The 19,392-nt window shown below is 39.2% G+C and overlaps 1 long non-coding RNA gene and 1 pseudogene across 2 annotated transcripts; one reads left to right on the forward strand and one right to left on the reverse strand.

The window, feature by feature from the left end:
• Positions 1-604: 604 nt before the first annotated feature.
• Positions 605-1,274, forward strand: LOC140231155 (uncharacterized; annotated as a pseudogene).
• A 9,364-nt stretch (positions 1,275-10,638) lies between these two features.
• Positions 10,639-14,335, reverse strand: LOC140230503 (uncharacterized). Of its 2 annotated transcripts, none has more exons than XR_011901400.1 (5): positions 14,259-14,335; positions 13,011-13,402; positions 11,922-12,140; positions 11,066-11,441; positions 10,639-10,657 (listed from the first exon to the last, which is right to left on the reverse strand). It is a non-coding gene; the product is annotated as an uncharacterized lncRNA (long non-coding RNA). The 2 variants fall into 2 exon arrangements; XR_011901399.1 differs by having other exon boundaries at positions 11,066-11,444.
• Positions 14,336-19,392: the final 5,057 nt, after the last annotated feature.

The raw sequence follows: 19,392 nt of genomic DNA on the forward strand, positions 1-19,392 counted from the left end.
CAGTGTGAGGTCGCATTTGGATGATCACAAAGTGACAAGTTTGCATAAAGCAGCCTTGATGGCTGATGAGTATGAGCTGACCCACAGAAATGACAACAGACCACCTTTCAGGAATTTCTCTGGAAATAAGAGAGACAAAAATCAGTCGAGCAATCCAAAGAATGCTGGTTCTGAAAAAGGCACGAGTTCTGAAACTTCATAGGCACCAAAGCCTCAATCTGACAAAGGGTCCAGTACAAGTGCAAATGTCATCAAATGTTTTCACTGTAACAAGACAGGGCATGTAAAGTCACAGTGTTGGAAGTTGCAAAACAAAACAAAGAAGGACATGGGATTTGTCATGTCAAAAAGTGTCCTACCCGAAAATAGTGTCTCGTTCAGTGAAGCACAGGCCATTGAAAGTCGATCTCCCAAATTCAAAGATAGGACTAAGCAGGTGGATGAGAGCTATCGTAGCTTTTTGTTTGATGGTGAGGTGACCCCATGTACTTCTGGTGAGGCAGGTAAACCAGTATTTGTCATACTCATATTTGTTTGACTGTTATTACTGATCTTTGACTTTGATATTTGATTAGATAGGCATTGTGTTTCTCAATATTACACCATGACCACCAGTAGGACCCTCCGACAAACCGACTTTTTACCAACTAAATTTTCTGGCGGCCGACTAGATTACAATGACTGTACTGCCCATATTTTGACCTTTGAAGACTATTTAGACGCCCATGACATTGACTCGGACAAAGTTGGCAACTTGACGACTATACTTAAGACTTTCAAGCGGACATTAGAGGGACAGGCCAGACTCTGGATAGACAAATTGACTTTCACTACTTATGACGACCTAAAGACGGCTTTCACTAGGCGATTTAGCCCCGCCAAATCGACTTTTGCTAGGGTTACTGACTTTAACACCATGACTATGACTGATGGAGAGAGTGTCGAAACATTTCTCCAACGACTCAGACAGACTGCCTCCTACAAAGACTATGGGGAGAAGCAAATAAAGGACCGTTTATCTGCTGCACTGACCCCCGACTGTCGCGCCGCCATTCTTATGGCATCGCCAACATCAACGACCACCCCTGACGAGATAGCCGCGAAAGCGCAGCTTTTCATAGATCTTAGGACTGACACTACCCCGACAAAAGAGGTGACATTCGCAACCCGACGATGTCGACCTCCTTAGTGAGGAAATTTCCTCCCTTAGATTTAAAAACCGAACAGAAAGACTCCCGAGGACGAAGACGAAATCGACATTCCCAACACAATGACTCTGACCGCAGTACCAGCCGCAGCGCTAGTAGGACTCGACATAGGGATGACCACAGCAGATATGAATGTAGTTTAAAGATAATAAAAAGTTTTGGTACCTCAAAAGTTTCCCTGAATTTCCGTGTTTCAGGTCAACCCTATATCTGTCACATACGCCGTAGCCAGACTGCTCAGACATTTTGCAGTGCACAGACACAAGATTGTTGATGGCCATTTCTGATTATTATTATTGACATAAATGTGTCATGTTATACATCATTTGAAAGCTTATGGTCTAAACTTGGGCAAGTCCAAGATAATGTCCCCTCAGATGCTCAAAATTCATCTTGATTTTATCAAAAAGTTATTGATATCATGTTGTAGCCAAAGAGTTAAATTATATATTTCCAGCAAAGAAAATATTTAATTATGCAAATTTATGCAAGAAATATGGCCTTGATTTGCATAAATCAAAAACAAACCTTACGTATGGGACAAATTATAAATATTCATCTAAAATCAGTTGGTCATTGACCTAGTTCCTTTATGGACATGACCCCTGTATGAGTTAGTATAATCTGCAATTGGTAAGACAAGGTCAGCACATTAATTATGCAAATTATGCACTTTCCCAGAACATAGTGTCCCATACATAAGGATTTGAGTATGTTTTTTTAAGTTTTTTCTGAAGATTTGTAACATTGACCAATCATACTTTAGGAAGTTCTAATTTATTATTTCAACTCCAGATTAGCAAAACTAAATGAGGAAATTTAATTAGTCCTTCATCTTATAACTAATTAAAGTTTGCTTACGTATGGGACATTACATGCAAAGTGAATGGGAAAACCGCCTTTTGACATGGATGCTATATGTCCTTACATTTGTTTGGTTAATGGTTATCTTTGCACCTACTCTGAAGGATATGTCTATATATCTGCCTCTCCTACTCAGTTGACCTCAGGGAGAGTGTAAGAACAGCATTATGGAGTCATTCTATGATTAAGAAAGGAAAATAAAGAATATTCATTTATACTCGTATTTTCTTATTTTCATTACAAGCTGTGCAGCTGGTCTTAAATTAACATTCCCCGTTAACATTTTGATATTGGACATTTTCTTAATTCAGTTATCATTTTCAACTTTACCTCTCTACAAAATGACTTTGTCCAAGAATGGGATTCTCTGAGTGTCATTTTAGGTGCAGTACACTGTTCAGCATGTACCACAGGTTGTACAGCCTCAAAAGCGAAATCAAAACAATTGTGCTTATGGCGCGCATCAATGACAACATTATAGGTCTTACTGAAAAGAAAAATCACTTAAGGTGTGAGCAGATAACTTTGTCATTACTAGAGTTGATAGCAAAGGAAAAACCCTATTAGAATACTTTTTATTTTGATATGATTGTTAATATTTCAACTGCTCACCCTCAGAATATGTCATGACTTAACAAGGTCATGAACATGATTTCTGAAAATCCTATAAAATGAAGACTATAGTTTACATTTGCTATAAACCACAATATCAATTCTGGTTCTGTGGTTGGAGTGCTAAAAACACAAATTACACAAACAAATAGGGAATTCAATTTTCTTTTCTATTTTGTGTTTGAAGAGACAGATGTGCTCTGAGACACCTTCATCAACTCATACTTACTTTGTACCCCACATCTACACAATTATCAACATACATTGCAATCTGGTAGTGTATGATCAAATGAGGTTATTAGAATTTATTCAAAATTGTAATTTGCAGATCAGTGAGTTAAGTGTTTCAAATCTAGATTTGAATGTGCAAATGATAATCTTCCTGTATCACTACACAAGCATGTATGTATGTACAAAGTAACACAGATTTTGTCGTCTTTGGTTTCATAGACACGAAGCCAAGCAATTTGAAAAAAAAAACAAAAACAGCATTGGTACATACATTCTTCTATCTCCTTAAAATCTAAAACCTTTCATTAAAATTTGATTGATTTTGCAGTTCAGCTAAAATTCACATCTAGTATGGCAAAACATGATGATTACAGAGCAAAATGAAGTACTCTTCTTGTTGTTGTGTTTTGTGCTGCATTTCAAACAATTATAAAGCTTTATAAAAACTTAGACAACTTGCAAGGTAAGCCTAGAGCTACTGAAAGTACCCACTTCAAACTGTATTTGCAAATTACATTGTACATGACATTTGATTCTTAAGTTGAAATTATCAAGACTACAAATTAGTTATTGTACATGTGCATGTATGCTATATCAAGGTCACAAGCTAGAATTCGCTCATTTCTTTTTTCATTTGATGAAAAAATATTGACTAGAGTAATTACAAATGGGCTAGAAATAGAGTGTCAATATACTATATCTGTATGTGTAGACATCATGAGGACAGTGTTAATGCATGACGGAATCCAAACTAAAACAGTTAATTGTAAATTGGTAATTACTTTTAGTTGTTTTATTTTAGCTTTTGCTAGGTACCTGAACCGGGAAAGTACCCACTTAGAAGTCTATTTCATTTGTTACATGTTGTAGTATGATTTGTGGAACTGAATATGACACTATGGGGAAATTTAAAGTCATTCCCATGAATGCATTTGTGCACTAAAGACAAATGTCCCATACGTAAGTTGAGCCATGTCCCATACGTAAGGTGTACTTTCGTTAATTAAACCAACTTCATGAAAATATGCTTTATTCTTTTGCAGTGAAACTTTGCTGAAAGATACTTCAGTATTGTACCTTTCTTTACTTCCAAACAGAATTTGATCAGTAAGGTACTTTCAGAGAATTTTCAGTTCAAACTTTATTTTGAAAAATCCAGTTTTTCTCTGGTCCCATACGTAAGTTGGCATATTTTTCTTAATAAAACCATTAACCCAAGGCCAAATGACATCAAACTTAAACACAATATTCTTCTCAGGGATACCAGTCCTCCTGATGATAAACAATAAAATCCAAGTGCTCCTTCATTACTTTTCAGAGGTTTGAAATCTCTGAATGTCCCATACGTAAGGTGCGCGATATCTTGGACTTGCCCACTTTCATTTTCCATAATAATCTGAGTGAGGGCGCACTTCAATTTTAAGTAGGACGCCCTCTTATGTCACATAATTATCAATGCAGACTTATTTCTACATGTTACCACCTCATTTTTCCATACAACATGAGCTTGCATCACAAAAAAGGTCTCATAGATGTTGTAGAAAATTTATTCAGCTTTCAGATGGTATGATTTTTTCATCAGTAGCATCAGTACTTTTCATTTTATGAACAAAAGTCTGTGGCAATTACAACCTAGATTTCACACATTTTGTGTAATTTCTGATTTTGTGACTGATGTTGGCCTGAAAGTAGACAATTCGTGTTTGTATCTTGTCAAGCTGAAAATATAAATTGAATTGTGCTTTTTTCTTTCAAATTTATATTAATCTTGTCCTATAATAATGCCATAATGATAAGATAACCTAAGGATAAAAAATGTTATGGAAAATATTCAGACGTTGGAGTGTCCATGCCTTCCAGTTGATCATCTATGCTAGTCTATGACTTTCTGCACTTTCCTTATTGAAACAGAATTAACTATCACAGCAGTCATTTTCTTTATGATAAACCTGCATTGAACTGAAGTTTCGCATAGTGACGGTTTCATCATGTAATAATAATAAACAGTCAAACATACCCCAACATCAAGACTGTACAGCTTCAGGCCGCCAGCAGGAAGCTACTGCAACCCTTTTGCTCCCTACACCTGCCCCGCTGGCCCCGGCTAACTAGAGACCCATTGCACTGCTGTTAGTGCTGAGTAAACAGTTGCAACTGCTGCACCGAATGTGCAGTGTTCATCTATTCTGCATATCATTTATGAGGCCGATATTACTGAAACTATACCCCTTCACAGAATTCAGAGATGTTGAAATCCCTAATCTGAATGTTTTCACTTCATGTTTTACTACAGTGGAAACTCGATATAACGAGATGGTCGGGACCGAGTCATTTTCCTCGTTATAGCCGATATCTCGTTATATCAGTAGGCATAAAAGAAGGCATAAAATAAAGACATTAATTTGCACATGTGGGACTACCCATCATATTTCAATCAATACTGATAACTTGATATTGTGTGTGAGGGAATTACTCACCTTTATGGGTAAGAAGATGTTTTTCGCCAAGGAAATCCAACATCAAGAATGTGTTTCTTATTAATTGTAGATGTTTGAATTTGTAAATTTATATAGCTTGCGATTGTATCAAGATCGTTTGTGGATTGGTATGTGGTTATCGTATGGGTGTGTGTTGTGTGGAAAGCTTGAATATGGTCTGCACAATGCTGTGTGTGTTTGTGACACATTCTGTATGTACATCATGACTGCGTGTGTGTGTGAAGACGGGGAATTCCCTAAGTAGAAGGCCAATCACAGCATCAGATTGCCTCACACCTGCTAAACGTCATGATGATGTCATGTATACATATGGCCGTCCCACCACATTTTCTGCATGTATCAGTGTGCGTGCACACACACACTTCACACGTACAACATGCAGTGCTAGCTGGAGTGCACTGAAGAAAATGATTATGTGTGTACAAGACAGTTTTTGGCGCATCAAGCTTTACAATCTCGGAAGATGATAGCACAGGCGAAGTAAAGCTTTACCGAAGGCATTTTGCTTTACCTCGCTATAGCAGGTTTGATTTACTATGGTTTTCTTTGTTTGGAAGTCACAAAATTTATCTCGTTATAGCAGTTATTTCGTTATAGCCGATCTCGCTATAAGAGTAGCATTTTACATAGACTTGTGTGGAAGGAAATTTGGGACCGAGAAAATTTCCTCGTTATAACCGATATCTCGTTATAGCAGTGTTCATTATACCGAGTTTCCCCTGTATTTTGACTTAGATAAAATAGATGAAAATTGACCCACGTGTACGATCTTTTCATCGCTCGCGGCGATCTCTATTACAGTCCCACATATACAGATTCGTGTAAGTTCTCCACACATGGCACAACTGTACACAAAACAATGCAGTCTGAATGCAAATGAACATGGGCGGGGCCACCACAATTTCTTGGACTTTGAGAAAGCTGTCCTGATTGGTTAAAGGTGGGGAAGCTTTTTTCACGCTGGAAATCGTTTCCTTACACTGTCAGCCAATCACAAATGAGTTTATAGAGTGGTAGTGTCATAGCCTTTGAAGTAATCTGTCAATCAAAATAGGGCCGATAATATCAGCCGAAGCATTTCTATTGCAGTTTTTGGGCCGATTTAATCGGCCCGTGACAGAGATAGGGTTAAAGTACCTTTCAAATAACTAACACTGTGAGACTTACTCGCCCCAAAGTGCTCTCATTTCTTAGTAATCATGCAATTAACTGCGACCAGCAGCCCCATACGCATAGCGTAATGGAGCTTCGCATTGTAGCATTCAGGATCATGACAGATTTAGTATCGCGGGCAAATATCAACTTGAAATCAAAAAAAATCTTCAATTTGAAGACTTACCAATTAAGTTGAAGTCTTGAAAACAGGCTTCGAGCAACGTTTGGTTCTGCCAATAGTCCCTTTCTGTTCGAATTGATGACTGAATGTGACTCTGTCGAGAGGACCTTGGGAGAGCTACATACACTGATTACTACGGCCACCGCATACGCACACATCACATGCAAACAAATTTCAAATCCACGAACGGATAAGATGTTTGTGTGCGCATGCGTTGGCTGTCAATTCAGTGTAGCTCTCCCAAGGTCCTCTCGACCGAGTCACATTCAGTCATCAATTCGAACAGAAAGGGACTATTGGCAAAACCAAACGTTGCCCGAAGCCTGTTTTCAATACTTCAACTTAAATGGTAAGTCTTCAAATTGAAGAAATTTTTGGATTTTAACTTGATATTTACCCGCGATACTAAATCTGTCATGATCCTGAATGCTACAATGCGAAGCTCCCATAAACTCCACCTGACTCAAGTATTAAAGGCCCTCTCAGACAATGGACTAAAGATCAGCCCGAAGAAGTGTAAACTCTTCACTAATGACGTAAACTACATGGGACATAGAATTACTGTTAACTCGGACAGCGAAGCATGTTTTCAACCGCTCAACGATAGATGCGCATCCATACACAAAATGCCTAGACCTAAGACACCAAGACAAGTGCGACGGTTAATAGGAGCTGTAAATTATGTGGCGGGATTCTTCCCAAACATTCAATCTACACTAAAACCACTGCACCAGCTTACACGAAAAAGTAGGAAATTCAAATGGACCGATGAACATGAACAGGCCTCTAACACCATCAAAGACCTTATGACGAAACCCCCTGTACTACACATGCCTACAAATACTGGTCGTTTCACGCTCTACAGCGACACGTCACGGACTGCGACTGGATCCTACTTAACTCAGGTTATCAACGGACGGGAAAGAGTAATTGGTTATTATTCTAAGGTACTCCCTAGTGCATGCCAGAGATACAGCGTGACAGAATTAGAGTTATTTGGTCTTTTGATCAATGTAACTGCATTCAAACATTTGTTGCGAGGCTGTGAATTTAATGCTTGTGTAGATCACAGTGCAATTCGTCGGTCGCATTACGAACCGGCGAATGTTCGAATTTGCGCGGAAACATGATTACGAGATAATCGCGTTTAAAGAATCGGGACTTCTTTAAACGTATAAAAACGTGTCTTATAACCGCACATTGATGATGATATTAAGAGAGTGATGAAAGCGGAATTTTCTGCTTTGTCTGATACTAAATATTATTTTGTAGCTGCACCTGGGGCTCTGTGGTAGTGATGCAAAGTGCGTTTGCCGGTTCGTAAAACCCCCCATTTCAGCGTTTTACGTACATCGCGTACTAAAGAGAGGGCATTACGAACCGGCAAATGTATACATTTGCCGGTTCGTAAAGCCCATGCTCAATACGTGTGGACGTAGCGAGTGCGCATTACGAACCGGCAAATGTAACATAAAATGGCGCGTATCATCACACATTCCACACGCTTAGGTGGTACGCGCACAGTGTAATGTATACATTCGCCGCTCTAGGTAGTGGGATTGTGATTCATTCATGTTCATTCATGTTCATTCATGTTAGTTGTATCATAATCATGGATATTAGGAAAGTGTAACAAACACCACAGTTATTTTCTCAAACTATACAACCTACCTGTACTTTTACACATTAATTGTTGATGCGAGTAATGTTATCAAACTGTGCAATGGGTTTTTGATTGGACGAGTACCGTTCTATTAAAGCGTGCCTGGTAGTCACTCACTATCTATAAATATTACAAGTGTTAAGTCATTATCAGTATTGAGAGAATATAATTACACCCATACAAACACAAACATACACAAACACATATACACGCACATATACCAGTAAACACACTCGAACCCACACACACAACCTACTTTCTGACACATTAATTGTTGATGCCAGTAATGTTATCAAACTGTGCAATGGGTTTTTATTGACTACTGGATGAGTACTTAAAGTGCGCCTGGTAGTCACTGTCTATAAAAAAGTGTAAATTCATCATTGAGAGAATATAATTACACCCATGCAAACACAAACATACACAAACACACACTATACATGCATATACCAGTACACACACTCGAACAAACACACACAAACACATACCCTCTTACAAAGCAGTCATAATCACCTTGTTCTCCCAATTCTAGGTATCTGTGTCTCTCTCACTCCTCTTTTTTTTTTTGTTCTTTTTTTTTTCTATTCACCAGTCCCCAAGTTTTTGAAGAATTCTGCATTTTATTAATTCAAAATGCACCATTCCACATGTGTGTTCATAATTACATACAGTAACTACAAAACAAAGCATTCTCCTCAAACTTCCAGATATAACCTGTAAATTCAGAGAGTGATTTTTCTTTTTTTTTTTTGCATTTTCGACAGCTCACAATAATTACATTGCACACTATTATTACAATACATTAAATTACAATTGATACAAAATAAATGTGACATTCTCCATGATACTTCACTATGTAATCTCACTTGGAATGAGAAGTTAGGCATTTGTTGCATTTCAGAATTGTGTTCTGACCACTATAAAAGTGGTGCAATAACATGTACAAAATACAAAATTCTCCCAACACTTCACGAGGTAATCTGACCTGTAAATTGGTGAGAAGTTCTGCATTTCCTTGACTTTAATGTATTACAGTAGTACGCGTGTTAGTCACAAATAGTGCAATAACATGATCAAGTGTACCATTCTCCTCACACTTCACAAGGTAATTTTGCCCAGGGTTGAATTAATGAAAGTGACACCCAATGTGTTTATAAACACGAGTCTACAAACTTTAACAGTCTGCCAACTACTGGACTGCTGGGAGGAGAGTAGTGTACGTCATTTGTCTCTTTTTGCTGTCCTTAGGATGGGGGACAATATGACAACATGTTAATAACATGTCTGGCTAGCCATTCTCTTTCTAGGACCAGAATTTTCAAGGCATGATAATATTGTCTGATAGACATTCTGCCATTTTCACTGAGGCAATCATAGCCAAAAGATTGATATGGTTACGTGTTAAATCACATCTTTGATGGTTAAAATGTGTTCTACCATCTACAAATATTTCTGACTTTTTGTAGGCTTCCCCACTGTTCAGCTTTTTTTTTGACAATTCTGTTTTAGATTCCATTAATTTTTTCATGACAACTGAAGATCTATCAGGAATAGAACTGATGTCAGTACCTACATATTCTTCCACATGAAAATCTTCTGGCTTTGCACTGACATCTATCTTCCACTCCCTCAAAAGCCTCAATGGCAGTAGTTTCCAAATTTGCAATGAAGAGACAATAAATGGAATACATACTGGAACACTACACTTTATTTCTATTGTTTCTTTTATATTTGAATAAGGTCCTCCCGAAGTGATAAAAATTGGTCGATTTGTGTGAAACTGTGTTGAAATTATTGAAAGCATGTAGTAAATATGTAACACTGAAGATAAAATAATTACCAGAAAGTATTACAAACTCGATCATGCATCAAGTCTATATTTGTACAAGGCACTATGAGCAAGAAATTCACCAATAATTCCCTTTCCTTTCCTTACAAGAAACATGTACAATAGTTTGCCTAAATGGTCTTTATTTTAGGAAAGTTGGTCAACAGTTAGTGCACTACATATAATAATGTAAATACAACCAGATGTATACCAACAAGACTAGATAAAGGGCAGTATAGAATACATACAGCATAATATGAATATGCTGTACTTCCATTACACTTCACAAACAGTTTTCTATTGCTTTCCTGTGTCCGGTTACCATCAAAATCGGTTCTTCAATGTCTGACAGGGACACTGCTTTCTCGAGATTTAACAGTTTTCCATCATCCAGCAAGGTTCAGTATTCTTTGTAATCTGAAATAAGAGTGGAGGACTTAGTCTGCTTTCAAATTGAAATCAGGTACACCTAATGCAAGGAAAACAAATACATAATTTGATGAAACTGCCAAGTCTGGTTGAATAATTGTTACTTCATTTACTGTTTTTTTTTAAACTATTGTTTGCAGAAGACAAACTATTTTCTTTAAATTTTACAGGTTGCCTGCCACAAACTTTTTCTTACAAGAGTGAAGGATAAAAGAAAAAAAAAAAGATAATCAAAGTATTTATCACATGTTTAAATTATTTTACATTTGTTATTGGAAAATTAAGTTTTGGCTCATAATTGCTTTTTTAGGAATTTGCACCACACAGACAGATAATGCAAGAAATACAAACAACAGTTATACAATGCCCTGAACTTCTCAACTCCAGTTGAATTACCTTCAGTTTCAAAGGTAACATTGCTGCGTTGTTTCTTAGAATGCGGACACCACAGTTGTTTGTAGAGGCTCTGCTTCTGTTGCTGCTGCTGCTTCTAGCAGTGTTGCTAATGTTCCTGAAAGTGCAGATGCTAAAGTTGCAAGTAGAGGCTCTGCTGCTACAGTGGTAAGTAGAGGCTCAGTTGCTACAGTTGTAAGTAGAGGCTCTACCACTGTTGTCGTACTTAGAGGCTCAGCTGCTAGGGCTGTATGTACAGGCTCCGCTGCTGCTGCTGCTGCTGCTGCTGCTGCTTCAAGCGGTGCTGCTGATGTTTCTGGGGATTCAGCTGTCGCAAATCTACGTTGAGGCTCTGCTACTGCTGTCGCAAGTAACGATACTGCTGGGGAAGTTGTAAACAATGCATCAATGAAAAAAATTATGTGACCATCCTGTGGGTAGAATCAACAAGATTTATACTAGATATACTTGCAAACATCTATCATGGACACTAGAATCTACAGTGTATTACATGCACATAAAGCAAATTATCAGTAATTGATTTTGTTTTGGGACTGAGAAGAGACGTTGACATAATAAATTGTAAGTAATAATCAATATCAGACTTTTAAAGAAAGGAAGTGGAAAACTAACAGTCTTCAGCATCCTACAGTCATTACAAACTGCAATTACGACATTTGTTTTATTCATTACACAGAATTGAACATTTATATTGAAATGGTAATGCAATGAAAGTACATTGTACCTACATGATACTATGCATAAAAATCTCTACATCATTTTAACATGAAAAAAGACATAATATATCTTGATAAACTTATTGATGTAGAACAAATCAATAACTATGTATTCAAATTACCTCAGGCAGAAAGAGGAATGCCCTCGTCATCTGACATCCTACGTCCATCCATGGGCATGTTGAAGACTTGAAGCACCCTCCCTTTCCACCAGCCATTTTCACTTCTCATATGTACGCAGGAACCTTGTTTCGGTTTGGTCCGTTGAGCATGATAGAGGTCACTTGAGCTGACAGGATTCATAGAACCATCCCTCTTCCACTTGACAAGAACACCTATGCCTACGGTGGTTCAAAAACACACAAAACTGTATGGACAATTTCAGTGAGAAATTTGACAGTTGTGTCATACACTATGTGATAAAACATTACAAGTACCTGCAGGTTTGAAAAATGTGAAGAAGAGTATTTCTTACAGCTAAAGCACAATTTCAGAAGAAAAAACAAAGTAACATAAGGAAATTCTTTACAGGCAATCACCTATGACATTTTGTGAGACAAAATGAAAATAGCTACAGCCAGCATACCTATTTGAAATGCAAAAAAAATTGTCATCAAAGTCTGCTGATCTCTGAAGGGCATAGTAATTCAGGTGCTATTGGTCGAGCTTTTACACCTTGGGGTTGGCAAAGGTAAATAATGATAACTGCTACACATTCTTTGATTAGAAATGTGATGTCTTTCACATAAAAACCTAACAATCTTATACACAGAAGTGTTAGTGCTTGCTTTTTTCTCTTTTAATACATTGAGTAGCAGTCAACATTGATATACATGTATGAAATAATTACAGTAAGGCCATTAGAAACTTCCCCCAAGTATGCTCAAGCAGGTGCCTAGGGAAGAGCTTGTAATATCAACATGAGCCTGTCCTCACCAGGTTAATATCTGCATAAGATACTTGACAGTAGAGTTAGATAAGATCGACATTACAGAAAAGGTATGACTACATTACCTAGTACATTCCAGATATCAAAACAGTGATTTCTGTCAAATGACATGGTATTGTTCAATCATCTATTCCACTGAAAGTAATAAATGACCTATTCCATTCACCGTAAACTGAGAAATGTTTGTGAATACCTGGTTCCCGGTACACTTTATGGTCCACAAGTACCGGTACCATAATCACTTGTTACGAATCAAACTTACCATTATAGGCAGAAGGAAAAACATCCTCATCACCACTACTCTCTGCGGTTGTACGTAGAGGCTCTGCTGCTACAGTCTGAAAGGCTCAGCTGCTACAGTTGAAAGTTAGGATCATGCTGCTACAAATGTATAGAGTTTTACAGTAGCATACGTAGACGCTCTGTTGCAATAGTACTGTCGGTAGGCCTACTGTAGTACATAGAGGCTTCGCGACTACAATTGTATGGAGAAGTTCAGCTGCTACAGTTGCACTTTACAGGCTCTGCTAATGCTGCTCCTGCGCCGAGAGGTGCTGCTGATGTTCCTGGGATGCTAGCTGCTACAGTTGTAATGATAGCGGTGCTGCCTTTGTTTGTGGGGACTCGGCTCCTGCTTGTAGTGGCCTGCTGCTCCTAGAATTATCCCCAAGATATAAATAAGGTAAATCATGTCAGTGTTATCAGGGCACAAATAGGATACCGGTACCGCGGTAACTTATATAGAATAAAAATCCCCGGATATAGGCTTATACTTGTACATGAGTGTTAAAAAAAACTGTGAGTACCGGTACCGGTAATTAACTTCGTTTAATTTTTCTGAAAGTTTATTGATATCTGTCCCGGTAATCAAAATAAGTAACATACCAGTGAATACAACCTCGATCTAGCCTATAAATTTACTGTTTATGCAGGATTTTAGTTAGACAGTAAAGGCCAGAGCAGCTATTCTTGCATGCTTAAGGAAGCTATATGTAACTATAACTGACTTAACACTGACGCTAAACAGTCTCATCATGCAATTTCATTCTTACTTAGGGCCTAAATACTATTTTTTTTTTTAATGCAACAACATGAATCTTTGAAAACAATGATAATCATTTATTACTTTGGGCCTATTTTCAGTTCTACCTGGGTATTTGCAATTGCTACACGATATTTTTTTTTTCAGTTTATAGATTCTACTATGCTTTAGTTTAAAAAACAATGCATCCGGGTTGTATGGGAGGGTTGCTTTATCTCTGACCAAGAATAATCAAGGACCACCTTCGACAAAAATGGTGGCTAGGTGTACGACTGTGTAGGATCTACAACTACAAGGAAATGAAATACACAGGAAAGCTACTTTTACATGATAATGTCGAGCAATTCTACTTCTCTGATGTAATATTTTATGATTACACATTAACCTGCCCCGATTATCATTACTTTTGTTTTTAAACAGAAGATTAAATAACAAATGAGCAACAAAATGCACCTAGTAGTTACATACCAGCACAATTCCGAGTGCATGGGACTGATGGTGATGACGAGCCCTCGCTCGCGGCCTCGCAAGCTCCTCGATTCGCCCCCCATACCTCACGTGTGTTCCGTCTGAACAGGGATTTTACGAACCGGCGTATACGAACATTTGCCGGTTCGTAATGTCACAAATTGCAGCATTTGGACATTTTGAAAATTCGTCACTACCAAAAATACATGTTTTCGTGAATTTTGCGATTTGATATTTTGGGGATAGATAGAGTTTGGTATGGACATTCAAAAAATGGAAAAAAGTGAATTTTGACAAATTGACCCAAATTCGAACATTCGCCGGTTCGTAATGCGACCGACGAATTGTTCAGATTCTGAAATCCAAAGATGAACCACCCACTACACGCCTTTAAAAACTCATCTTGAAATTATCAGAGTACTCCTTTCAGATTGCATACAAAAAGGGCACTGAACTTGTCCTAGCAGATTTTCTCTCCCGCGTGCCGAGCGACAAGCATGCAGAAATCGATCAAGTTGTACCGATTTCATTCAGCTTAGATGAACAAAAGAACTTGCACATCTCAACCCTGTGCAACCCGTAGAACGACCAATGACACGCTCCTATGCCAAGAAGATGGGTGTTTCGATACCCAGTCTTTATCCTGATAACCCCAACACTAACAACCACAGCCATGACAACAGCACAGGTACTACACGTACTGACCTCACCCCACCCCCTGACCCACCCCCCTGTCCTGACCCACTTTCCACACCAGTACATGACAGGACTACTTCACAACATGACATTGCATCACGACACGAGCCATCAGCCAATCAGAGGCCAGCAGGGGACACACCCCCTGATCTGCCCCCAATCACTACACGCTACACTGCACGCGACCATTGCAAGCCTCACAGGGCATCAGACAGACCACCACCTGTTGCTCCTCATCAAGCCGAGCCCAGACTGGTAGATAAACAGAATGAGTCACCATGCACTCAGAACTATAGGGACGTACCAGCGAACTTGCTTAGAACACCAACACCACTGACCACAAAAGTTAAGCACATTGTTGCTCCGCACATCCCAAAACAACATGACATCGACAATATACTGGACCTAATCAAGAAGAAGGTCATTCGTGACTACAACCTGCCTATCTGACATGAGAAGACTGGTGACAGAACAACAAACTTCACCTTTTTTCAAACCGATTTACGACTTTCTGGCCCATGACATTTTGCCGAGTGACAAGAAGGCAGCAAGAACAATCCAGCTGAAAGCTGAAGAATACATACTATGTGATGGCATATATTGTTCCGCCTTTTCTTTGGCAAAAATGACGACTTTAGACTACAACTTGCTATACCAGAGACTTTGACTGACATTATTATCTCACAATACCATGACAATCTACTTAGCAACCACCAAGGGACAATACGCACTTATTTGACTATACGACGAGTTCAAAAACTATGTCAAGGCTTGCCTGAGATGCCAACAGTTTCGTGGCAAACCCGACAAGATACGCCCATTTCACACCCGTGTCCCAGACTCCTATCGCCCCTTTGACAGAATTAGTCTCGACTTCAAGACCATGCCTATTTCGGCAACAGGTTTTCGACATTTGTTGGTAATTTGCGATGAGATAATGCGCTTTGTCATCTGTGCCCCACTTCGCGCTCTTGATGCAGAGACAATTTGTGAGGCACTGATACAAAAGGTTATCTGCATCTTCAGACCCCCTTCTTGCACTGTGACTGACGCAGCGGCTTCACTGACAGGCAAACTACTGACTACACTATGTAACACCCTAAACATCGACAGAAAGGTAATAAGCGTAGCCAATCACGGCAGTTTACAACTTGAACGACACATACGGACTCTCTCTAACTTCCTAAAGGTGAACTTGAACCAATTTGGGACAGACTGGGTTCAGTACATTCCAACGACCTGCTATGCCTACAATTCATTCTCGTCCCCTCACCTAGGTGACCACTGCCCTTACCAACTTGTTTTCGGCCGAGACCCCCCACCCATGACGAACTTGACCTTTGACCCAATGTCTGGTCTGACCCAGACATATGGCGAGTACGTTTCCCACCTCAAGCGGAAATTTGACCAAATCGGATGCACGATGCTCTCTCTACAGCGAAAGACGCAGGCAAAACAGAACGTAGGCATCACAAATCGGCTAAGTCGCACTCCAATTCATTCAATAGGGAAACTAGTGTACTTGTACAAGCCGACCTCCTCCTCACTCACTGCAAACTCCAGAAAGATTGCAGCTGAATGGGTTGGACCCCTGGTTGTTCATGAAGTCCTCGATAGGACACACGACATTCTAGCCACTCTCAAAGGCGAAATCTTGAGAGACGTCTTCAATTTCAACAGGTTGAAGCCCTGTTTCATGAGAATATCGGACGACCGAAAACCGGTAACCCACCTCCAACGACTACAAGCGGCCCTTGGCAAATCAACGACTCCCACAGATGACAAAAACCCTGACACCCCATCAGTGCACTACATTGACGAACATGACAACACTCCGCCCGAGTGCACTGCAAATCATGTCATGTGTACTCAAACCACACATCCAATCCAAAACACAGACTACGTTAACTCCCTCACTCCCAACAATGGCATAGCAGCCCCCTCCCCACTCCAACCAACTATCCTAGAACGACAGTTTGACCTGCTAATGACCGCGCCCGCTGACAACAACATGACCCTACACCGAGGGTGGTTTAAAAACGGGCAATTACAGGTGCTAACTTCATTTGCTAAGGTACCAACTAACAGTGACAGTAACGCCAAAGAAGTACGATTTTGGTGGAATGTCGGACTCTACTCTGACACCGCGGACTTAACAAGACAGATTTTGATGGACAAAATTATCCCAGTGACAGGAACACCACGAAAGTACGGTTATATACATAGGTTAATTGACCTAGTAATCATTATCTTATTGGCATGTTACCATAACAATTTGAATTGAAAATGTTAATAGCTGTGTTGTGTTTTATAAGTCTAAAATGAACACATGTTGTAAAGTTAAAGTTGTGTTGTGCTTTATAAGTCTAAAGCAGACATACATTAATTTGTATGTTGTAAAGTTACCATAGCAACCATGAATTGCTGTAACCATGCGATGTGTATATAGACCATTCAGTTGAATTGAAGTTGTGTTATGCTTTATAAGTCTAAAGCTACAACATGTAAAAAAAATTCGTGTAAGAAATTTGAACTGTTTTTTTATTTGTGTTCAAGGTGTCCTCATTCCGTTTTTTCAAGTTCACTGTCAAATATAATGAGATTACAAGTTTGAATTTACTTGTCTTAAGCGTCTATGTCTTGTGTGTAAATTGTCAAATGTCAGGCATTTGACAGTTTTGATTTTACACAATTCCACATTTTATGCAGGCTTGAAAGTGCCTGTTTTTTTTCGCTTACTTCATTATAGTTATCAATGCGGAGAAATTAGTTACATTCAGACGGCAGGCCCTAACCTCGAGGTTAGGAAACCTCGAGGTTTAGCTCTTGCCCCCTAACTACGACGTGTGTCCACACGACGAATCTTTACCATGAGGTTACGAAACCTCGAGGTAAAACTTCTGCCCCCCCCCCCCCCCCCGTAACTACGAGTGGGTCCCACTCGATGTTAAAACCACTAAACTGGAAGTTTCAGCCCACACTGCTAACAAGATGTCTATTTATTCTTTAGTCCAACCCTGTCGGACTCGCTTACAGGTACTCTTGTTCTCTGTCATGGTATGCAGAGATAGCACTGCACTGATGACTTTATGCCTTTATGAAGATATTCGTCGAAAACATTTTTTTTTTTTAGCGTCGGAGAAGAATATAGAATACAGTAGCAAGTTCGACGTGTTCAGTTTCAGAGATCAAGCGCATGGGAAGAAAAGATGATGTTGTTGTGTCGTGCGTCATAGGTTTTTCACGTGTAGTGTATTTGTGGTGTACGTTTGGGAGGTTGACCCGGAAGCAGAGGGAAATTGTGGGGGCTGGAGTTTACGGCGAGGTCACTCTTAACTTCGAGTTCGTTGTTTTTTGTGTCCACACGGTGCTTAACTACGAGTGGGGACCCCCCGCGGCTCGTGGTTAGAGCGCTAACCATAAGATTTCTCGTGGCTCGAAACATCGAGCAAACCTCGAGGTTTGCTAACTACGAGTGCGTCTTCACGGACCCTAACTACAAGCTCTAACCTCGAAGTTTCCTAACTTCGAGGTTAAGGGCTACCGTCTGAACGTAACTATTCTCTTTAAACGAGAGAGGTTTGGGAGCCAATTTATTCCGTGTTATCCTTCCTTGAAGTGATAATTGCCTAGGCCTTACACATGGATTATCCTCTCATTCCTCGAGCGCTCTCGTTGCCTCTCCATTGATACTAAATTAGATGCTTGGAAATATAGCATCTCTGACAGGACTCGGAAACTGTGTGGATATAATGAGAATAGTTGGTCGAAAATTCATGCTTTGAATGATCCCTTAATTTGTGTGAAGTTTTGTCAATGAGCAAATTGTTGACTGTGACGATATAACACATAAAGCGGGGAAGTTACCTTTATTATTATATGCTTGCTAAAGCGGGGAAGCTCGTTTTGTTAGTAGTGAATTCTAACATTCCGTGACTTCACTTTGTTTTAATTGTTGCATTTCTTGATATGTGTTATATTGAGTAATTGAGAAATTATACTTTTAGAAAATAGATTATTATCATACGGGTCGTATGATATAATCGCGGGGAAGTTGTCGTGTTGTTGTATATACAATTTGCATAATGTATTAAGAGACTTGTCTATGTTGTGCCTCGATATAAATCTTAATTACTACAGACATTAATGTATGGTTTTATACGACGCAGAACATGTTCTGTTACGGCACGTTTGACGTTATTCTGGGCTTATATGGACCATTTTCTCAGAGAATCTGTACCTAACTGACAATGTGGAACAACTGAGCTTTATACATTGAAGCGGAACTGAAGAAAATTGTAACATATTGATGTGTTATTTTCTTGGCCCAGAACGTTTATGCCATGTATCAAATATGAGTTTGTATGATTTACTGTAAATTTGGAAGGTTCAAGAGTTTCAGCTCTTGGCAGATTTCATATACAGTTCAATTTGTAGT

This window comes from Diadema setosum, chromosome 7 (assembly GCF_964275005.1).
Source record: "Diadema setosum chromosome 7, eeDiaSeto1, whole genome shotgun sequence".
NCBI lineage: Eukaryota > Metazoa > Echinodermata > Echinoidea > Diadematoida > Diadematidae > Diadema > Diadema setosum.